This window comes from Tenebrio molitor, chromosome 3 (genome assembly GCF_963966145.1).
Source record: "Tenebrio molitor chromosome 3, icTenMoli1.1, whole genome shotgun sequence".
Taxonomy (NCBI): domain Eukaryota; kingdom Metazoa; phylum Arthropoda; class Insecta; order Coleoptera; family Tenebrionidae; genus Tenebrio; species Tenebrio molitor.
This window is the reverse complement of record NC_091048.1, coordinates 4734116-4759227: the sequence shown is the minus strand read 5'-3', so window position 1 is coordinate 4759227 and position 25112 is coordinate 4734116. Positions and strand designations below refer to the sequence as shown.

Sequence of the window (25112 nt, the reverse complement as noted above, 5' to 3'; positions counted from 1 at the left end):
TTCAAATAAGTATTGTCAGTCCAGGGAAATATTTGTTACATAACGTGTGTTCAAAAAGTTGTGGTCACGTGGCTACAGCTGTCAAATATTTTGTGAAAATACATTTCTGAAACCGTTGAAAGAGTTAGGAAAATAATATATATCTAATTTGTTATTTACTCGTATTACAAGAAATCAAGGTATGATCAAAATGAGGTTATGTGTTTGAAGGATTTGTCAACTAAAACGACGACCTACGATTTGAACACTCGTTATGTAAAACAAATTACAAACATATTTATACAGGGTGTTATTGAAAGTTGTACAGATATTTTAACCACGAGCTACTGGCTTCATGTAGAACTCGGAAAAAATATCTAAAAAATTCTGTGTCAAAAAATAAAATCACATTTATTTTTTGAGCTACAATTTTTTAAAATTGCTTTTAGTTTTCTACGTTGTCCTACAACCTCGTAGGTAAAATTTCGACACATTTTAAAAATGCACCCTGTATATCATATTTTATAAAATGTACACTAATGCGGTGTCGTTGTTTTAAAGCATATTTCCTATAGGTTACTTCGCATTGGCGTACATTTTATAAAACACGATATACAGGGTGTATTTTTAAAATATGCTGAAATTTTACCTACGAGGTTGTTTGACAACGTAGAAGACTAAAAGCAATTTTAAAAAATCATACCTCAAAAAATAAATATCATTTTATTTTTTGACATAGAATTTTTTAGATATTTTTTCCGAGTTCTACATGAAGCCAATAGCTCGCGGTTGAAATATCTGTACAACTTTCAATAACACCCTGTATGTTTTGAATTGTTTAGTCGAAAAGTAATTAAAATATAAAAAAAACTAAAAAAAAATCACAAGCAAAGCAACTAAGACTCATTTTCGATTAATCAAGAAAATGTTAAACACACCAGGTACACTATTTGTCACTGAAATTTAGTAATAATTGATTAGAAGGTGTAACAAATAAAAGCCTAAATTGGAATAGTCTGACTAAAATACGCCAATTTATTCGTTGATCTAAATTTCTAAATTAACGACATAGTCTGGCCAGATCTGATATCTGCAGTTTCGTAACTGCTACCAATATCACTAGTTTGGCTTCCATAATTGCACAAAGCTTTGAAACTAGACTGAAAATTTCTATCGTAAAGATACAAAAGTAAGATTAACATCAGCGAATACGAATACGCGATCAAGTGACAGAATACAACAATTTCAGGATAAATAGACTGATCACTGCCAAATAATTTAATGCAATGCATCACATAACTCGGAACCCAAAATAGAAAATACAGCGATACCAAAATTAAAACTAAATTAGACTTCTCTCTAGAATTAGATGTCTTCAGTTTAACGAACCTGACAAAATGGACAATCAAAATAATTATAAAATATCCGGGTTGAAGAAGTGAAATCCAGTGAGTGAATATGACTAGTGTACAATCAAAACAAACAAAAATAGACAATGACGCTGTCAATAGCCACAATAATGTTACGTTTACTTTATAGTAACTTTGTATTTTTAGTGCAAAGGCTGGTGAGGCATAGTTCAAAATGCACCAATCCAAGGTCAGAGCAATTGCAAAAGTGAAATTCCCTGTAAAAGTAACTAAAATCTCACCGTACCAAACACAAGCTACGTCAACGTAAACAAACTCCAACAAAGCGAGGACGGTGAAGTTGGCCGGTGATAAGGTGAGGAAGAGAACGTTGCAGATCCTCCAGTTCAAAATGTACAAGTTGATGGTGGTTCGCAAATTCTTGAATTTGGCAATCACGTAGATTATTAGAACGTCAGCGACGATGCTAAGAAGGGTGACGATTGCTGTAGGGACCAAGATGAAATTCGAAGGGCGTTGGTAGTGGAATTCCGGTCCGGATTCGGTGTCGTTCAAGGTAACGTTTTCAAAATCTTCGACGTCCATTTTAGACTTGAGATACAAGGGCTCAGCGCGAGATTTTCTTGTTGAACTTTGTCGGTGCATCAGCACACTGACATTTGATAATTCTCAAAATGAGAAACTTCCGTTTTGTTAAAATTAGTTGATAATTGGAATCAAAATACTCTGTTTGCGATTTGCTGGCGCCATCTCGCGCACTTGTATAGACATTGTAGTTGGTACTTTTACCATACCATAACAAAAAATAAAGAAATCGAGAAACGTCCCTTGCACGTATTTTATTACTTTATGGTTTTCAAAGTTGTTGACCATTTAAGAACCGGACTAATTGCGCCGCCATTGGGCAATTACGAATGCTGCTGAAATTAGTGGTTTTCATAAAACTGAATTTTGGAGAATATGAATTTGTATAAATGAGATAAAAAAAATTGTGAAATTTTGTTGTCTTAGGAACATTTTCCAGTCGATCATTCGTAGGGTAATGGTAAAACCCATTTTACCACTTATTCTGCGATAATTGTTGCTTACAATTACAGTAATTGTTTTCTAAGTTAACAGCAGCACGTCGTTGACGTTTCTTTGACATTTCAGTGAAAAATCGCCTTACCAATGGTATCGCATTTGGGAATAAAGCTATTAAATTACCTTGCCAATGTAAAATATTGCTCTTGTTTATTTAATATTTTTTTATTATCAGATAATAATAATAAAATGCACAATTATAATTCCAATGTCTAAAATTCATGAGGTACGATTTATCATAAAGTAGTAAGAGGTGCTTTATTATTTTATACAATTACCAAGCTTTATTTTATATACCAGATTAATTATAATTTATTATTAACTACAATTTTTATGTAAACTTAATATAGTGCAATTTCAACAGATGTTTTAAATAATACGTTTAAATGTTTAAAATATCCGATATTAAAAACTTGCGAACTGCAGAAATTAGATTTTGTTAATGAACTCTTCTTTATATGCACATTTTTCAGGTCTGCAAAATGAAAAACTAATCGAATCAGTATCCACAGCAACACTGATAAAACGTTATGGCTTTAATAAATCTCTATTTCGTGTTTGGTCGGTTACAATATTGATTTAAAAACTATAAATTTGCATGAATCTACACTAATAAGCTACAATTGAATCGCTATTATTTTAATCAATAAAAATTTTGCATTTATTTAAAGTACTAACGTCACTATTAATGTCCTATTACATTAAAAATGTCCTTAGGAGAGAAGTTTTCAGTTTTTGGAAAGCGTAAAAAATGTATTCAAATATATAATCAAAACGGTGTTAGCTTCTTAAGATCTTGTATTTTAAATTGTATACAACTTGCTGACAAATATGTAACATTCGTTATCGCAACTGTAATGAAGCACTAATAAAATTTATATTGTTGAACATTTGGAATTGTAATTGCTGACCTGTGAACTTTAAAAATAGACCAAAAAAATCTGATTTAATGTGGTACATTTATCACGACGATAAGGAAAATGTGGCGACGTGCCAAAGAAAGTGGAAGCGTCCCAAATAATTATTTCTCTTTGCCAGTATATGTTTTTTGTAACGAACGTAATAAAGACAAATAGTTTTAGTGTTATACATCAAAAAGTTTCAAGTTTAGCTAGTTGGTACGACACAAAAAAAAAGAAAAAATATTGCTCAAAAAGAGATATCTTTGAAAAACAACTGGTGGTTTTGGTCCTGATTTATACAAGAGCTTTAAGACAGCATGAATCACCACTGAATTAAGAATAAAATTAAAATGTATATTTTATTTTCTTTTAATTAAAATATTGAAAAAATCAACAGCAATTCACACTTCTAAAATTACAATCTCGGGATAAAATATTTCGTTAATTATTATTTTCCCGGCGCCTTCGCCAAAATTGTTTCTGAATATAATATTCCGAAATTGGTCGAATACGAAAGCAATTACAAAGACCAACAATCTTCATTGAAATTGTCACAAAATTATTAAAGTAATTGTCAGACGGAATTATCTCCAAACCGTCGCTGTCGAAACTCTTAAGAATCTAATCATTGCTAACGGCTTTTGTAGCGGTTTTCCGACTTTTATTGAACATTTCAGACACCAAGAAAAGACATTAAAATTGTATTCCACTCAAATAAACTTTAAGGAGCAGTTTACTTTCTTCAAGTAGTCGCCAAACTTCACGACGAATAAGAAATTTCCAATACAACGTGAAGTATTTACGCATTTCATTGTACTATAAATTTAAACTGTTGAAAAACAATAATAGAGCGAGGCTGGAACTTTTTATTGTATTGTTAAAATGTTGCCTCTGCTTAAATATTTCTTGAATATATCATGATTCATGACAGAAACTAATTTTTACGCACCCTAATAAGAACGGTAATTTTACGTACTCACAAGCGTACGAAAAGTAATTCTTTTTCGGACGCACTTTTTTGGACGCTGACCGTGGAAGCATCTGTTGGTCTGTTTAGTAAGTTAGCAACGACACAGACAAAACCGATAATTGTCCTGTCACCATAAATTATGTAAATAAGTAATTGTACTGCAAATAGTAAATTTCTAGTTTCGTTGGCAAACTGATAACAAATACTATAAAAAAAATGTTAATATGTATTAATAAATGTTTTTGGTTTGTAGTTCGAGCGGTCGCCAAAAAAATTTAAAGTGCCTTTTGTCCTCGCTTGTTTTGAAGCCTCGGCTGCGCCTCGGCCACAAAACTCAGAGTCGGACACTTTTTGGCCTTGATACGCAAATAACTATTAAAATACCGTTATTAAGAAAAGACAAATTATACTAGAATGATCAGTAACTGTTTCTACAAGAACAGCTTTGTACCCTCAGAATTTATAGTTTTGTAGAATTGTAGAAATAGAAATCGTTAGTTAAGACTGGTGTTCCACAGGGTTTCATCTTGGTACCAATATTATTTTCCAATATTTGTCGAGTTACCGCAAATTTCACTATTACAAAACATTCCATATTTGTTTTATTTGTCGATAAATAATCAATAATATTATTTTGTGACATTATTATGTTTATCGTACGCAGGTTATTAACATTATTTGAAATAACAATATCATTTCTAATTCTACATTATTAATTCTATAATCATCAACAATATCGGCGTACAAAAATAATGTTCTTCCTATTTGTCCACATTTAATAATTCCTTTGTGGCTAATGACGTTATAATAAAAGTTTAATTTATTGCCACATTAAATGCTAATGGCGATTGAGGCCGAAACCTCGCATTAAACTAGCAGGTGGACAATTTACTGCTAATACAATTTTTTACACTTTACCAAATTGAAGAGTCATCAGGGTTGCGATAGTGTCACGTTGTCCACTTACCAGTCCTGCAACAAAAACCAAATTAAGTATCCAGTCTGGCATAAACTATGGGCATTGTGTGAACCTTTATTGTTTCTCGTGATAAACTCGTGACGAAGTAAGTTTATACTACCCACTAAAACGAAAATAATAAACCTGGTTTATAGTAAAACAAACGAGAATCATGCGAATATTTCCGGTGTCGCTCCGGAAATGGGTCGACTGTTTATGAAGGATTCGAGAGGACACAGCAGAGAGCAAAGTGTCATTTTCATGATGCCCTTAAACTTGTCACTGCCAGGATATAACTTTAATACGGAATGGCGTCTTATCTTTTCCGATAGTCTCCCGACCTCACCTAATCGTTCACCCTCCCGAGCGAAATGTTCGAAAGCTACCCCAGAAACAAGTGTTGTGTTGAGCCGAGTTTAAGAATTGTGGGGCGTTGAGAGATAAGTTCTAGTTGAAGAAAATTTCATTTTGTCTCATAATTACATTTCCTCTACGGTAAATATACGATGTTTATCACTGGGAACATACTAGCGTCGGACGTCAGTCGTTGATTGTAAGGTATGATTAAAGACAAAGGCGTGTAATTATATTGTTAAGATATTGTCTGTCAAGAATGTGTTGTTTGCAGTTCTAGTTACTAACTAGGACTCCAATACGAGTTTAGCAACTTGCGTTTTTGTTACATTTTTGGATTATTAATCAAAATAACTACGCCTAATATGTTTTTGTGTGATTAAATTTAGTCGGTAAGTTGCTTAACAAACAATTAAGAATAGTTTTAAGAAAATATAATGGAAAAAATACAACACAAGAAAATTTACCACTGCTTGGACAATTTCCCTACAACCGATCGATCGATCTAAGACTTAAATTTTGTTATCATGGTCAAGTAGCTTCCCCAGTTATTTTGATCACATCATGTGAAAGCAGACAAAAAGGCACAGCACAGCATTGTACAGGGTGTTATTGAAAGTTGTACAGATATTTTAACCACGAGCTACTGGTTTCATGTAGAACTCGGAAAAAAATATCTAAAAAATTCTATGTCAAAAAATAAAATGACATTTATTTTTTGAGCTACAATTTTTTTTAATTGCTTTTAGTCTTCTACGTTGTCAAATAACCTCGTAAGTAAAATTTCGGTACATTGGTGTACGTTTTATAAAATATGATATACAGGGTGCATTTTTAAAATGTGCCGAAATTTTACCTACGAGGTTGTAGGACAACGTAGAAGACTAAAAACAATTTAGAAAAATTGTAGCTAAAAAAATAAATGTCATTTTATTTTTTGACATAAAACTTTTTTGATATTTTTCCGAGTTTTACATGAAGCCAGTAGCTCGTGGTTAAATTAACTGTACAACTTTCAATAACACCCTGTATAGTGGCAAACAGGGACATCAGTTAGGATTTGATGATTGAAATAGGTACACGGTGTGCCAGTATGATGGGAGAATTACTGTTCTCTTGTTGATGGTGTTTCTATTAACGTTACCTAGGGAAAAACCTAACCTAAAAATGTGACATTCAGTATTAAGCGGCACATTCAAAATTTGACAAGTTTTCGTAGCAAGCTGGACCAGACAATCATTTACAGAGACCCTATATTAAAGATAATAAATTGTGAATCACGCTGCTGTTTGACCAACGTGAGTCGTTTTGTTGATCTGATTTAACAAATAAATATTTTTAACATTTATGAACGTTTTCGTATTTTTTTACTCAAAAATTACTTTGAACCATACTGACAAAAATATTATTCACAAACAAATGACATCAACAAGGTTTGTTGATAATTCAGCGTTTATTCATGTTTTAGGTGATTACGGTCTTATAGAATTGAATCCTTTTGAAGTTTCGTAATGAGTAATAGCCAGTAAATGCAGAGATACTTGTTAATTAGTGTAAACAAGATTTTTTCTTTGAAATAAAAAAAATAAACAGCCTTAATTTCAAAAGATATTTTGCTTTAAGTACGGTATTGATCCAGAAATTTAATAAAAGGGTAGTATCAAGTGTTACGATAAATATTAGCATCACAAACATTCATATACAAAATATAAGTTATATGTACGATCTTAAAAACATTTTACGTGTTTCCCGAGATATAAAGGTGAAAAGTGGTATATAACTAAATATATAAACTTTTCAGTGCTACATTAGCAAGTACCTAACTTGACATCTGTCAAAGATAACCTCAAAATTTACAATTAATTAATGTTTTTTAAGACTTTGCCCAAACGAACACGAAAACTATATATTATTCAATATTCGTGCGCTGTCAGTTTTCAGGTATTCGGCCTGTTTTCCATCACTCGGCTGACGCCTCGTGCTTCAAACTTCGGCCTCATCCCTTAAAAAAGTTATCCGACAGCGCCACTCATATGAAAATAACTAATAGCTCTTGCCTGCGGCCTTGCTCACGTGTGACAATATCTAGTAGCTTAGTTCGCTCTGTCCCCTATCATTCTCTGAATTTGTGAAGAAAAAATAAGCTAAATAAAGATATTAAACGAGACGCGCTCACTACACCGCAACATATTCGGGAAATCGGGAGAGACTTATCGTTACGGCGCAATTCCTTGGCATCATATTGTGATGAGATAAAAGTACGGACTACAACCAGGAGTTTCAGTTTTCTAGCAAAATTTGCTTGAAGAAATTGATCGGTTAGTTTTTGACTTAAGTACATTCAAAGACATGTATACAGGTGACTAAAATAAATTTTCCTGTAACCGAGTTAGAAAGTTTTCAATTTCACCAATCCCAGAAGGTCGTCCTCAGGTATTACTAAAAAATCGGACAGGTTGCTAGACAGCAAAAATAATTATTGATATCGCAACAATCAGCGAAATGTTTACTTGGAATTTGATGGTGCTCAACTCTGATTGGTCAAGTTTAGGATGTCTTTTCTCGATTATCCCTTAAGATTGGACTTTTTTTCTTTAAAATTCTGATCACATTTACCCAAATACTCCCTGGGACAGCCTGTATAATATAACGCAATTGTAAAAATAAATTACAATTCTTAACTAGTTGGAACTAGAGATAATTATTGTAAAATAACTTTGTAATTATTGCAGAGTAAACTTAATTCTAAAATACAAAGAAAATTAATATTAACATTTAAACAAAAGAACAAAACCAAAGGTGTGCTGCTCCGGTTTCACGAGTCTTGTTATCGATTATTAATCATATCAAGAGTTTATACAGGGTATTTCAGGAGTGTTAATGAGCCCGACGGAATTTAAAATTCAACCCATAATACATTTGCAAAGCAAATATGATGAATAATAATGAATGAATAAATGCGGAACATTTAAATCCACCAACAGACTGGATTTTAATTTTGATAATTGTATTTTATAAGACCTACTTATTGTTTGCTTCCTGATATCAGTGACGTCTCCCCAACGATTAGGCGACCTCTTTCCGGTTTATAATCGCGCAATTTGAAAAAAAAAACAGGCGAAAATAAGATTCTGTTCTTTTATAATCTTGCTGCGATATTCTCGTGCTGTTTCATGAATTAAAATCGTTTAAAAGGGATCACGTGTCACAGAAATTTTATTTGCTATAATATAGATTAATAATAGTTCTGTTAAATGTACAACAATTTTTGAACGCATTATAGATTTTCTAGATATAACAAATTAAAATATAATGTGACAAAATACATACATTATATTTAAAAGAGTCATTTCATTTTGCACGCAACGAAAAATACCTATACGACAATTTATTGTCCTGTAGGTAACTATTTAGTAATCTTTCTCGATGATCTTATATACTGATTCCCACATTTACATAAGATAATTGGAGAAGGCCTGGCATTTTGCGAATCTACTGAATTAATTGAATTTACCCCAAAGATATTTGTTCTCTTGTATTTATTGACAACTGTCACATTAGCAAACGTAACTAACCAATACAGATTATTGATAGAACTGAGTTCTGCAGAATTTTCGAGGTTTTAAGGTTTTAAGACTTTGCTACTCTAACCATTTTACGCAAAGATGCGAATTAACCGATAGTGCAATGAGGCAAACAGTAAACCGGAAACTAGTGGGATGGTACAAATAAAGAAGAAATAAAACTGTTTTTCGGAATGGTTTATTGCAGGAAATAATTACAAAAATGAGTCATTATTTCCCCTGCACTACGTTGTTACACACAAAAATGTCCTTCGATTTTTTGCACCATCATTAAAAATAGTAAACACATTTAATCAATATTATATCGGGTGTTTTTTTTAAATTTCACCTAGTAGTAGTCGTTGAAGAGTCGATTGTGAACGCACCACTCGTGTAAAACGTAAGATTTAAGCAGCTGATCCGCGATCCGTAACCTGTATAGTGCGTTCACAATCGACTCTTCAACGCCTACTATGAGGTGAAATTTAAAAAAACACTCGACATATTTAAAGTGGATATTTTTTCACAGTGCGAAATAAAATACTTTTTCTACTCCTACTGTATAATACTGTAATTATTAACGTGTTGTTTATTAGATAATAGGGTTAATTACCCACGGCCCGTTGAATAATAGATTCGAAACTCACGGTAAATATCATAGCAACTAGATTATGAAGTATCAAGTATGCAAAGTAATAATTGTAAACTAAAACATCAGTTTCAGTTTGCCTAATAATGAAACTTATTTATCAATTTCTCTCCATAGTCATAGAAAAAGTATAGTATTCTACTCGTGGATAATGGCCATTACTCGCTCGGATAAATTACGCCACTCGCCTGCGGATCGTGACATAAACTCTCCTCCTGACTAATAACCATCATTATACGCTCATTGAATAATAAACTATTTTCTACTTCGATTGTATAAAATGTAACTTGTAATCGATGCACATTTTTAAGCATAGGATTAAAACACTCGCTGCGCTCATGTGTGTAAACATCCCACATGTTGCATGACTATTTCTTCTTCTCCGATTTCAGCACTTTTCATATAATTAATCTTTCAGTGCTAGGGAGGGTGCCTCGCTCATGTTAGACAAACTGTAAACATCACATTCTCTCAAATATACTCCCCCAAAAAAGTGTCTCTGGTGGAAGGTTTTCATTTGATAAAAAATTCCTTATTTGGAATCGAACTCCACAAGTTGTGAGACAAAGAGTGATGTGTCTGGAGTAGACAAAAAACTGTTAGACAACGCGAAAAAAGTTCAAATAAAAAATATATCGAAGCCAACCAAAATTTACATTAGGCTAGAAAATCTGGGGTGGTTCTTGTAGTCTACAATTAATAAAAAATTCAAAACTAAAAGGATTAAAATTATCAATTAGTGAAATACTTTACTAGGTAGTGATCCCCAAGCTCACTTGTTGTTTTAGTAGGTTATAGTTGCTAATTTAAAATTTTCAAGAGAGAAAAGCTCTGATTTGCTAAGAACAGCGGTTTACGTTTTTTATGCTTTTTTAATTTCAGATTTCATTCCCATTTAGTTTTTTTTGTTGTTTACAGTAAGTCCCGCGGTGATTTATGTATTTATGTGACGAAGAAAGTTACTGCGCGGTAAAATAAGCTGTTGCAAAATTATTTAAATCATCAAAATCTGACATGATAATAAGCTCGCAATGTGTCGTATTACGTAGAAAATATTCGGATTCAAATGCTAATTTACGAGCTGCGCGTTTATTTTCAGTTTTCTTTATCTGTCTGAGACCCGAGATGGCACTCGAAAATCGCCGTTTTGTTGGTTTATTCAAAGTATTTTGGGTAACACATGCAAATCCCTGATATGTGTGTCCATTTAGTTTCCCATCTGAAGATCTGTAAGCCGATCTGTGCGGTAGAGATCGACGACTGTGCCACCTGCTGTGCAGCCACATGAATAATTCATATCTAAACGGATTCGACACAACATTACACAACACATTTTGTCATCCGGACTCCTGAACGAACCCGAAACAATACTGTCGTGGTGTGTTTCGGTAATTTAAGGGGAGTGCAACGGACCACAAATATTTTACTCCCATTGGGGAGTGAAATCGGAAACGAGCCAGTCTGATGAGCTTTTTCGCTAAAACTATCTGCGGAAATTTTATTGTCGTCGAGATGCACTCCCTAGTCGTCAATTATGAATTCATAGTACATGAAGCTTCCATTCTGCTTTAGGGTGCATTCACGCCCTACTCCACCAACAATTTCACATAACATTGCTGGATGGAGCTCATTTGCTCTGAATCATGGCCAGCAAGTTATTTCATTTACATCGACAATGAAATTTGTTTGGCTCGAGGATTTCTTTCAACTTCCATCGCAATGTCACAAATATTCCAAGCATGCTTGTAATGCTCTCTGCTATTTACTTCCACTCAGAATTATCCAGCTCCGGGTTCAAATTTTTATAGTTGCATAACCTCTACCCCAACTTTCTAAATAGTCTACAAAAATTCTGACTGCATTTTATATCTTAAAACTATCTTCAAAGAGTGACTGTAAAGCATAAACTAGTGGTAGGCTTACACGCGCTGAGACCTACCTGGAATGTTCAAGACAGGGCAGGTGTAGGGATAAAAAGCTACACAGTTATTTGGATTGAGTCATAATGAATTATTGATTAGCCCAGACGATTATCGGTTGCCTATTCACCCCGTTTCGAAAGAAACATTCTAATAAAAATGCTTTCTCTTCAATGGTAAAACCTACTTTACCACTTATCTGGGATAATTGTTGTTTGCAATTACATTAAACGTCGGTAAACGTTGCCGAAATCGAAAAGCGCTTTTCAAGGTTAACAATAGCAAGCTTATCGTTGACGTTTCTTTAATATTTCAGCGAAAAATCTGCCTACCAGTAGCGTCGCGTTTGGCACTGAACCAGGTGAATTACTGATTCGTCTAAAATTCATGGGGTATGGTTTATCATAAAGAAGCATTAGAGACCACAAATTGTCTACGCCCATGCATTGAACGTTTGTTTGCATACGATTCCGCTACGACATGACCCATAATTTGCAACGCCTGCTCTGATTTGTTTTTTTTTTAATCACTTTGTACTACAAAGCCAAGATTATGTAGCTTTTAAAATTTAATCATCGTAAATGAATAATCTTAAATAAAAAGTTTTCTGCTATTTAAGCCACATTTTCCGAAATTTATGTTTGAAATCTTTTCATTCTAAATAATAAGATTCGAATTTACTGGATTGATCCATTCTCACCACATAATTGGTAATATTACCATTGTTACTACCACTGAGTGACATTGAGTGAACACAGGTGCTTCTATTCACCCAATCGTAGCACCTCTACAGCGTCTTTTCAGAAGTAAGTGATTCAAAAAACCAATTTTGAATCTTTTATGCTACACAGTCAGGTGGATTATATGAGTGCTGTCAAAGAGCCCTAAAATCGATATTCAATATCATTACATAAAACTTCGTTATTTCAGGACGTTGAACGTTATATTCTTGAAGTGACTATAAATAAAGCAATGATAATGTCAGCACGTTTCAGGATTCTGCTGCAACTAGTGACGCTAACATCGAATAGTTTAATGCATAAAATGAGCTTGGAAATTTATGCGTCGGCTTGTCCTTGCAACAAGACGACATTTCAAAAACAAAGTGAGTATGAGACACTTGCAGCGAAACAAAGTTTTATTTGCTTCGTGCAAAAAGTTGTCGCTAAACTTCAAGAAGCCGGCTTTTTACGAGAAAGTCTAAAGTCATAGTGCGACGACGTGGAATGGATCATTCTGCGATAATAAAATTTAATTATCCCTGTTTTATGTGGAAATATTTTATTGGTCATGAATATTTTTATTAAGTTTTTACGAATATTTTTGCGGCTGTTTTTGGCCAGAGTGGTTTATTCGCGGAAACAAAAAACAAGTTGTAAACAATAATTACCATCAAAAAGCTCGCTTGTATTAAATTTATACTACGTTATACTATTACGTAAATAATATTCAACACTATTTTATGGCACCGATTTAACTTTGCCATCAAATCGTAAAAGCTCACCTCTGAAACTCATTGATGTTTGTGGTTATGAAAGCTCTAACTAAATCTAAATGTCACTGCACATTTCACTAACTCACCCTCTCGTTATTCTCTAATTTGAAACGTTGTTTACACAAATAAAGAGTTTGAAAAATGACAATGGTATCCAATTAGGCAACAGTATCGTCTTCGTTATCGAGTTCCATTTGGAAATTTTAAATGTGCTGTTACATAAGGCATCATTAAATAAGTTGTGATAATGCAAAGTGAGGAAATCAGGTCCCATTTATTCATCAATGCTTGCAGAATCCTAATTGGCAAGGTTCATTGTTGCAAGTCTGAGCAGGTGCGAATTTTGGTTGGCTGATAATTTCGGTGGAGGCACTTTTACCAAATCGTTAGGCCTAATTCACATGTAAGGGGAAGCGACCGTTTTCAGATTACTAATCGAGACGCGAATTTCTGCCATATCTGGCGTGTAATCAAGTAGGACGTGATCGGAAACGAAGAGTTTTCAAAGTGACATACTTGGGGAACTAGTTACATCTCCTACATGTGCTTTCTGCAGTCACTAATGGTATTTTTATTGAACACACGTGTAGGCTTCACGAGGGTGGTGGCTTTCCGCCAATGAGTGGAGACATCGTAGGATATTTTTCATCGTTATCCAGAGTCACTAAAAAAAATATATGTGCATTTGTAGGGGAAATATTTGTTCAAATCTTGATGGCGCTTCTTAATGGTAAAAACAGTTGTTCCTGCGATTGAAATAAATGGAAATTGTTTATGTAAGTTTGAGTTTAGGCTTAAATAATTTTTATTGCAAATAACTTGATAGCTAATTTCGTTCTGAAATATTTTGCATTACATTCTTGCCCGGCGCCTCCACCAAAATATATCAGATTAATTTGTTAATGAAAGCATTTTGCGAATAATTATAGCACCCGTTATTTAATAATATTTTACCAAAATAACTGAAATACCTTCGTGAATTTACCTTCTTGCTTTTTAAAATATCTGTTCTTAACAAAATATGTTTCAATAAAAATAGTAATTTTTTATTCTCATTATTTTCATTGTTCTCTAAAGAAATGGGTATTTATTAATTCTCCATAAATCAATTTTTTAGGCAATATCATGTTTTAAGAAATTAAGCTAGAGGTGTTGGATTCTCTCATGGGCTGTGACCTAGGAAATATCTGCGCGAAGGCGGAGCGATAAACTAGTGAAAAATCTGTAAATGAAAACTGAAAACGTCGACTACTTTAATTGCATAGACAAGAGAGAGACGACACTAGCGTAAGGAATGACGATGTTTTCTGGTCGGTTTGTAGCGCCTACTCGAGACCGATATTCGTCGTTTGCGCAGATATTACTCATAGCCCATGAGAAAATCCAAAATCTCTAATAATATTTATTGTTTCTTATATGTGGCTAATTACACTATTTACAACTTGCAAATCTATTTATGTTAATTTTCTTGTTTGTGTTGTTTAATTTATCAATCCCTCAAATAAGTTTGTCATCGTCTTTATTTCTCGGTTCTGTTTGCAAAATTGTTGTTTCTACATTAAATAGTTTTGTAAGATATAATTAAGGCACGTAACAATAATAAAACTATCTGACTATCGAAGGTAAATGAGAGAGGTTTCACAATCTCATTCTAATTCTTGTTGGGTACTAATCCACTCAGGTCTGTGATGTTAGACTTAATGTTTTCCGGATTCTTCGTTAAGTGTAAATATCGCAACACTTCCCTTGATTAAGCCCGAGTAACGCGAACACCTCACTAAATCCTCGAAGGACCACCTCAATTGATGTTGAATTTCCTGTAGAATTCACACAAAGTATCTGTCTAGAACAGATTGTTAGTATCATTTTAGCTTGCGTTACTTACTGCAAAGTAATGTCCAGTAATTTAATATCAGTAAAACATCAACGAGACACCTAGAAGAACTAGTTTCAAAGAATTTTGAATTGTGTTTTTTTTTAAACGTCAATTACCTTTAATATGACGTTTTACCAATTTACTTCTGTACAAACTATAAAGAATATATTTTTAGGCACCCTTAATGAAAACGGTAATTTTACGTACTCACAAGCAGACGAAAAGTAACGCTTTTTCGGACGTACTTTTTCGAACGCTGACCCTGGCTCCATCTGTTGGTCTGTTTAGTAAGTTAGCAACGAAACCGACGAAACTGATAATTGTCCTGTCACCATAAAGTATGTAAATAAGTAATTGTAGTGCAAATAGCCAATTTCTAGTTTTGTTGACAAGCTGATAACAAATACTTTAAAGAAAATAATAGATAAATATATAAATTTATTTATTGGAAAAGATAGATAAATTTGTAATTTTCCCAATAAATGTTTTCAAGCCTCGGCTGCGCCTCGTTGCTATTATTGAGTACAAATAAATTTTCAGAAAATTTCTTGTACTTAACTTGAAATCCTTAAATGTAATTGACAGCTGAGCCCCACTTTCCAAAGATCAATCCGCGAATCGACTTTTGTTTTGCACGTCCAATGTGCCCCAGCTTACTCGATCGTCCGCCATTCGAAATTAAGTAAAATTTATTTTTGTCACGAAAACACTCTCACAATTTCGTTTCGTTTAAAAAAAATGAATACTAAGCAGCGGCGCTGTCACGGCCGAAATAACTGTACATTTGAAGGATTACAGTTCTTTCCTGTTTTTATTTTCGTCGCACGATTCATTTGACAGACGATCACTTCGGCGATAAATAAATAGAAGGGCGGCTTGACGGTCTCCTCTAACTTTTAATTGCACTTTGCGAAGAAATTCAATTCAATCGAAAAGTTTCCCCCGACGAATTCCACCTTGATCGAATTAAATTTCATTAAGCAGAACGGTCGGCGACGAATCAGCTACGTGCAAAGATAGTGTCACTTAATTAACGTAACAATTTCCGCCGTGACAAAGTCGAGTAATAAATTTCAAGTATGTAAATATGGGGAAGTAATTATATTAGGCTTATGCAAAACAGGGTAAACAGAAAGGAAGCGGATAAGAAAGACGCGAATCCGGCGCAGTTTCTTTTAATAAACGGACTAAATGTCTCGATTCCGGTCCCCCGACCTAAATTACTGAAGGGCCGTTAGCGAATGAGGAGCTTTTTCAAACAACAACACATATTTCAGACAAATTAAATGTCCCAAGCAAAAACTGAAACACTCTCCCAATTTATGTTGCGTTATCGCGAATTATGGCCCTGTTCGGGGGCGGCGCAACTTTCTCATCTCGATCGGGCTCTAAAAACTTCTACTTTCAATTAAACAGAAAACATTTAAATCATATCGAGGTAAGGCGTGTCGGCGTACGATACGCTAATCATAAAATTTTTCCAACGACCAATCAAAACAAAGCTCTAAAGCGATGAAAGCTTTCAGTTTTATATCGCACCGAGAAGTTCGCAAAAGTAAAAAAGTACTAGACAACTTAAACTCAATTTCAACTAAAGAAGTTACATCTATATAAACTCACATTTTCTTTGCAAAATAATACACTGGACGCAAGATTTAGAATGCACTAGTTTGAAACTTCAGCGATGCAAGTCTTATTCAAATGGGAAAACAAAGAGATCCATGTATATTCGGTCCAAAATAAATTACGAGAAGAATTTTACAATAGATTTTTGAAGTGAAAACATCTATAAGTACACCGCAACATTATTTCCGAGCAGGGATTAGTTTCACCGTCACGCGTCACGTCACACGCTCCGAGGTGAAAGGCTCATTGGAGTGAGTTCGGGGAAGCCGCGTTTAGCCGAGCGAGCGAAAACAAAGAGCGAGACAGGTCCTCGAAATAGATGTTGAATTATCAGAACTGAATATAAATTAAGTTATAAAAGAACCCGTTTCAGCTAGCCCCAAGAAGCTTAATTTCGCTAAATTCGCTAAAATCTCATAACCAAACTTTTTAATTGCAAGAAATCAAATTACTTAATAATGTTTCAGCTTCAATTTTGTCAACGTGTTTGCAAAACAGACATGTTTACACTTGTGGCAATTATATTTTATTGTAACCTTGCTTAGCCATGTTAAAAAAATTGACTTGCAAATTAACACGAACCACAACACAAGTACTGCGTCTTATTAAGAGTTATCGCTTTTGTAACAGTTACGCTTGTGAGATATTAAAAATATTTATTTGCCCCAAAATGACGTATTGTATATTTTAAAAACTTTTCAAGTTCCTGTGATATATTGGATGCTATTTATTGCCCCTGTTTATTTTACAACTCCACAACCGTCGACCTAGACTTTAAAACAAAATCCTTTTTTCTCAACAATGTATCCGGTTCTTGGTATAACGTAAATATTTCTTCTGTTTTCGATATTTCTGAATTTACCAAAGTGTCCAGGTAACGTAAACTCGAATTATGAGATAAAACGAATGTAAATGTTGAAAATGCCTAACTTCCAAGTAATTTATCATCGGTGACAGGAAAGGATGCGGTTTGGTGGTAAATCAAAGTTTTTTGATTTGGAAGTGATGGGAGGTATACGAATTCCAATTAATCGTTTCGGGATTAATTATCGTTGAAAGTGACGTATTTGATGTTTTCGGCGAAAGGAGTGGAGGATCGATTCCGAATGGAAAAGCGAAAAAAGTTCGGGAACTCGTCATAAAGAGGAAACGTTAATTTGCAAAAGTTTGATTTAAAATTTTTTTATATGTCGATTGAAAACTTATTTCCAGGATTGGGGCCTCTGCAATTTTCTTTCATCTTTATGCCCACATGTAGTGGAGAAAAATCGCGAAAGGGCAAAAGTGAGGCTTCAAGGTCGTGCGGCGGCCATTTGCCAGCAAGGCCAAGCAGCAGTAGGTGTCTTCGACTGCTCTCATTAAATATTATATTATTACATTTATTTTATTTTTATGTATTACATAAAGGAATCTTCATTATCTTATACAAAAACACATTATCAAAATATAAAAAACTATTCTCAATGGGTTAATTATTTTGTCACGGCTTCGCTTTTATCCGCAGAGTTTTACGGGTGTTTCATAAAAATATTTCATCATGAAACAATTACCTTCAGTTCCCAACTTTTATGACCTCATTATGTAGCTTTTGCATTATAATAGCTTTTGTTTTTCAACAAAATTGCTTAATTTTGATTAATTAAGGTTTGTCCAGATAAAGTTTCAAAGAGTCTTTTTTTCTTAAGAGGTTGAACAGTATGTTTTAAATTACAGTTATTAAATCTGAAAATATAGAGTAGCAAAAGAGGTTTTAAACCTCTACACCAATTTTTTTCCCGGAAATTTCTTGGAATATTTCATTACAATATTTAGTTAAAAAGATTAATTTTATTTTTTGTTGAACTGTTTGTGGAGACGAACACTTGAAAAATTTACGATTGAATAAGCGCATTAGAATTTTATGTAGAAAGTAAAAAGTGCGTTAGGATTTTATGTATTCTTCATATTATGTACGGGGCCATTGTGCGTTCCATTAGGGGCTTTAAAGTATGTGTTTATGGTATCCAACAATGTGAAATTCAAGACACGTGATGACAAAAATCAAATCGTTAATGAGTTGGCTGATGTTAAAAGCCCACGCCTTTATCGTTGTCCTGCTATAATACACGATACATCATCCTTTTCGGATTGAACTCAATTTCCGTCAGATGACACTATCAACTTTGTACGCATTTCTATTCATTACGTTTTACTAATGTTCCAAGTTGATGGTTTGTGATTTAACCAAGCGTTAAATCGACCCTGAACGAATTAGGGGATCGGATTATCGCGACGCCATATTAGCGAACATTAAGACGGATTTTACGATTTTGCGTAAAATAATTACAGTTAGACCGTGCGTCAAGACACCTTCAAGTCTGTCCTAAGATAAAGCAGAACCGAAAGGTGCTTGAGCCTGGTCTGAATGTTCTTCTCGCAAACAAATTTGTCTTGTATGATGGATTAGAAATGCGGTAGGCTACATTTTGCAGCGCGAGGTTTTTAGATTGAAACACGACCACAAAGCGGAAGTGTTTGAAAAAATCCGAGCGATGTAAAATGCCTACCGCATTAGTCTTTTACACCGACGACTCATTATTAGATACTCGTTTTCTTAAATTTGAAATTTACTGTAACCAAAAATTTTGCAAAACCTGTCAAAGACTGACATTTGATTAATAAAATGGCAGAAAGTTATCTGTTATACCGATAACAGACATTTTTACGATTTACACCAAAAGATAGCGCCATCAGACTTTAGACGAAAACAATTAAATTATGTTCATTTTTAAATCCTGAACGGATCAAAGGTAGCGGTATCTTGTTTTAGTATTAATGGACTCTATTTCTGATGAGCTAACAGTTTTTTTGGAGGTTCCTGAAAGCTTGAAATTTTCGTGTTATTTTACACACTTCGTGCGGTAAAATAACAGATAGTTCGGTTAGTGTGTAAAAATAGAGATACCGTAGCTGTTCAAAATGTGTAAACATGTCATTTAGAGTTGAGGAGGCCAAAAACAATTTTTTCTATTTTGCACCTATAACACAGTCAGTACGATACTCAAACGGGTTTCGAAAAGGAGGCCTTTTCGATACGCGTTTCAGGAACATTTACTTAAATTTTTAATGTTGGCAGTGACTCACAGTGGGTTGTTGCTACGTGGTCACTGCACTTCACGACACTTTAAATTCAAAACTTACAATTGTTCGTCTAGTTACCAGCGTTACCAACCCTTCTATTTGCCAAATATAATTTTCCTAGCATTATGTTTTGAACTTTTTTTAAATTTTAGGGGCAAAATAGAAAAAATATTGTATTATACTCGTCGCTGCGCTCCTCGTGCTCTAAAAAACGCGTGCGACAAAATGGTGTCTTATAAATCTCGTATAAAAAATTACTATTATCAAACTCTTGCGAATTTATTACCATCAGTAATGGAAATAAAAATTAAAAATTCTACGGTGCTGATTAGGCTATTTAGAGTAATTAATTAGTGACAGAGAAAGAGCAACTGCTTAACAAAAAAAAAAAAACTTCCTTCAAAAGCTTGAATAAAAGAATAAAAGGAGGGTTAAATTATGTTTTGCACAAATGCGCTAATTAAATTTCACTTGTTAAATAGTGTTGAAGTGGAATAAAACATTCTTTCAAATTATCCAAGAACATGTCCTATTTTAATTGTAAGATATAAAAAAAATGGAAGAGAAAGAGTAACACGATAACACGATGTACAAAGTCTAAGAAGGACTTTGTCTTTGAACGAGCCAGTCTAATTAATAGAAAAATCAAAGGAAGTTTCTAAACACAAGTCAAGTGTTTAATTGTTGGTTCTATCGGAATAATAAGAAAATACTTCTAAGGATATCAAGCAGTTGAGATATTTGTTGTGTTTGTGATCACCGAGGAAATGATGTAAAATAGATTTTCATACTTCTAGAAATTGTCTAGTTTTGCTAATTGAATCACGAGGCACAACACTTAAAAGCCACTTCTACACCTATCTATATTTCACACGTTCGACACTAGAGCATTATACACGTTATTATAAATGATTGTAGTCCAAGTAGGAGTAAAAAATGAATGTAAAATTTATGGTTGCGGCTCCATATAACGGGTGACTATTAAAATTTTCACTTGGAGTTGGCTTTGAACGAGTTTTTATTTTTTCTGTTACTTTAGACACACACAAGAACGAACGACAAATGTCAGTCAGTACAATTGAATCATAGTTTTGAAATGTCAAACTTGTCAGTGTCTAAGGTGCAACGGAAAACAAAGAATGATCCATAGCCAACCCTAAGTGAAAATTTTAATAGTCACCCGTTATAAAACATCAAAATGATGCCAATAAGGGCAATAAGTGAGCACACACCGTTCACACACAGGAGTTAAATTGGGTCACATGAAAGCGGCAAAAATTTCATAACATGGGCATGGCCTGCTTCGACTACAATCATTTGTAATAACCCTGTACTTACAGTCGCTAGGAATAAATTTTAGTCGTCAATGTCATTCTTTGACGCAATGGAAAATGCTCCATTGTAAACTGGTCGTAAATGTCATAAACCTATCATCATGTTGTATGACATCAATTGTAATTTTTTTCTCATTTTTTTGACACTTTGTTGACATGGGCATAATCAGGAAGGGATTTTTTTTTAATTTGTGATAATCTAATGAAATTTTGAAATGATATTGACGACCAAAATTTATAGCTTGTGACTGTACAACTATACTTGGGCCAACCAACAGATATAGTAATAAAAAAAAGGGGATGTGGCCTAGTTGCGTAGAACGATATACGCCGAAGCCTGTTTCACAATGAAGCAGGTTCTTTGCCATTTGTCATTCTTATGAGTCTTGAAAAAAAAACTATTTTGTAATACAAATCGAAAAATGCCAAGGAAAACAAACAAACATAAACACGTGGTCAAACTCCCGAAGCGAGGTTAAAACGAATGAGGTGCCGGATGCCGTCAAGTAATTTTTGTGGATGTACAGTCGATGGACAAATAAAACTGGGACACAAATGACAATCACATAAGTCAAAATTTACAAATTCGCATCGTTTAATTACGGCTTTATCACAAATAGGTTAACTTTGGAATGACATATTGTATAGACACTGACAAATATATTGACAATTCAATGGTCTGATTTACACAGATTAAATTTTAAGTGTCCCAGTTTTATTTGTCCACCGACCGTACATCAAGCTTTCGAAAATCTGCGCACGTTTTGAATAAGCCAATTGGAAGCTGCTATTTAAAATACGGGGGCACTAGGGGGCGGTTTTATTACTATATCTGTTGGTTGGCCCAAGTATAGTATTTTACGAGTTTATGTTATGAAATAGTAGTTTATTTAACGAGTTCGTGTGTAAATTGTTTTTTTTTTTTTTTGGCATGAGTGAGCGGTTTAAAGGCCCACGAGTGACAAAAAAGGCCCAATTTACACAAGAACGAGTTGAATACAACGTTTTTTTGTTCGACGAGCCCCTTAAAGATTCCAAATTGGTGAAAATCTTTAAAATTAGCTTGACGTTTCGTTTTGACAAGTTGTGGCATTTATCAAAATCGGCTCACACAGGAGAAATTTCTCAAATTCTGACAGTGCCGAACAAAAATAATTTTTAAATCGGTGTAAATTCGAATTATTAGAGAATTGTAGCCACATTTTTGTTATTAGTAGTATTTTATCCATTTGTGATAATTTTGGTACGTATTTTTAAAAACATATTGGAGATCAGCTAGACACATTTTCTGGGGCCATTTTAATTGGTCTGAGGTTTTGCTTTATTGTATTTTTATGGGGAAGAGTTTTGCTCCAATGGAAGACTTCATTCTTAAATAAAAGATTTAATTTGTTGAAAACATAACACGTAAAAAAATAAAATTATTTTTTTCTGAATGGACTCTCCGAAGAAGGATTTGAGAGATTTTTCTTTTAATGGAAATTTTAATAAAAATTGTAACTAACATGCATAAAGTTTTTGTTTGTTTTAAATATGTCTTGTTTCTTAATTACCTAATAAGAACACGAATATTGTATTTTTCATTTAGTTCTACAATTTTTTTTTACATTACTCTATACACCAAAGATGAAGTTTTGTTCGTTGTCGATAACTTTTCAATATTATGAATTAATAATTAATAATAATCTGCACCAAGAAACTTTCCTCCTAATTTCTTTCTAACAGCACAGGATTTTTGTTGAACAAGATAATTGAAAACATTTAGTGTTAACAGTTAATGAGCAGAAATTTGTATTGAAAAATTGACAATTGACAGTGCTTTCCTTTCCTTTCCTTTCTTACAACGATGAACACACTACACTAGCTTCTCTTTTCTCAAGGATTGTTGCATTGCAGAAATTTGTCTTGGAAAGTTTTTTCATTGCGAGCAGAACATTTTCGAATAAAAACACTTCTTGTGTAATTGCAAAGGAAAAATATCGTAGTTCAAATTTATGACCCCGGTTTTATTTCAAATGTATTCACGCAGTCCCACCTCTCTAGTAAAACGAGGTAGCGCCGTAAAAGCAGTTTTATGCTGCAAAATTTATCTTGGCTCCGGTGTGAAAGCTCTTTTAAACATTATGCTATATTACGTAAAATTGCAATTATGTAAAACGGCTGATTGATTGATTCTGTGAAAGAATTTTAGGAAACTTGTTCAAGTTTTCATCCGAAGCATTCGAAAGTTTTTAATACTTGAAATAAAATATTGCAAATCATGAAATTATATTTAAACGCAGAAAAACTTATTTTATAATAAATTGTCTAATTTCTGTAGTGAAATGTTTACTTGTCCGTTTAGTCGTGAATAAATAGTATATTATACACCACAGTGGAGAAGTTCATGATTATAGCCAGAGCGCCAAGATTAGATCCCGAGGCTCGCCGAGGGATGTAAGACGCGAAGGCTACAAGGGACTTCTCTACCGTGGTTTATATACTATTTTTTTCACTACTAGATATGTTAAGACCCTTTCTGATAATAAATTATTTTGTCGGATGCGACGGATCCGAGTTGTCATTTCTAAACGATTGCTATGAAAATCGTCTACGTTAACCAATGAAATGAACGACAATCTTTCGTTGCTAGATGACGGTTGTTCATTATTAACCCTGGGTTAATAATGAAAAATTATTAACCGTGGGAGAGAAATTCTACTTCTGGGCTCGGTTCAGGAGTAAATAATGACGCCTTCTGAGACTAGTACTGAAAAAAAATCTTTAATACAGATGGAGGCCTTGATTACCAGAATTTTTCCTCTCTCAGTAGAATATCTCACCGAATTTTCTCAATTTTCTGGGATCTTTCCGAGTTTCTCTGCATCTGTCATAGATCCTGCCCTAAATCCCCCGGACCTCTTTACGTCTCTCATGTATGTTATGAAATTTTTGCCGCCCTAATGTGGCGTCAATTGTGTGAACGGTGTGTACTCACTTATTCAGATAATTTTGATCATTCTCATAGCGAGCGGCAACCATAAATTTTACATTCAGTTTTCACGCCAACTTGGACTACAATCATTTATAATGACCCTGTATAATTATACATCTGGTTGTAAATAATAATCAACATTGATTTCGCCTGGGACAATTCACTGTTTCGCTGAGACAAGCAATTCCAATTAATTGAATTCTTTCATAAAGAAATTGATGGCAATTATGCAATAGCAGCATTATTTTATTATCTTTCCCAGCGTCTAATAGAGCTAGACATTAATCTTTGGAATATAAATTGTATGATATAAATATACAGAGCAATACGCTAGATTGGTTCATATCGTTTTAATACATTCATAAAATTCTTGTTAAATTAAGAGTCTAGAGCATGTAACGTTAACAAAAGTGCAGCGCAGGGATTTTTACTAAATCCTCAACTACTTCTTAATGATTTAGCTTGGCATGTTGCTGAAGTTTTGTTATTATCTTTACTGCTGATGTCTGTAGTGGTAACAAAAATGTTTCGTCAGCCTCATATACCGTACGTTTCTAAAAATTTCTAGTCAAGTAGGTTATGAAAAACAAAAGAATTGAAAACGTATGGCTCAGCTTGTCACGTAATACTTGAACTGACGAACGATACCTCTGACGGGATAGGACGGCGCGGCCGCTCCGCGGCGGCAATGTCAAATGTTGGCGCCAACGCCAGTTCTCTTACAATTGTAGGAAAAGAACCGTTCTCAAGCCCTCCCTGAAATTGTCATTTTATGACAATTCGTTCAAAACAATCATAGTGGTAATGAGATTTACGCCTTAATTATCCAAGTTAAGCTATACGTTTTTTCTGCTTTTGTTTTTCAAAGCCTACTTGACCAGACCTTTTTGGAAACATACGGTACAATCTTAAACTTTAACATTTGTCCCGTTATCTTAGG

At 33.8% G+C, this 25112-nt stretch overlaps 1 protein-coding gene across 3 annotated transcripts in view; it reads right to left on the bottom strand.

Moving 5' to 3' along the window:
• The window catches only part of LOC138125671 (somatostatin receptor type 2-like), a 214618-nt gene that overhangs the window by 118995 nt on the left and 70511 nt on the right, over positions 1-25112 (bottom strand). The window lies entirely within an intron of this gene.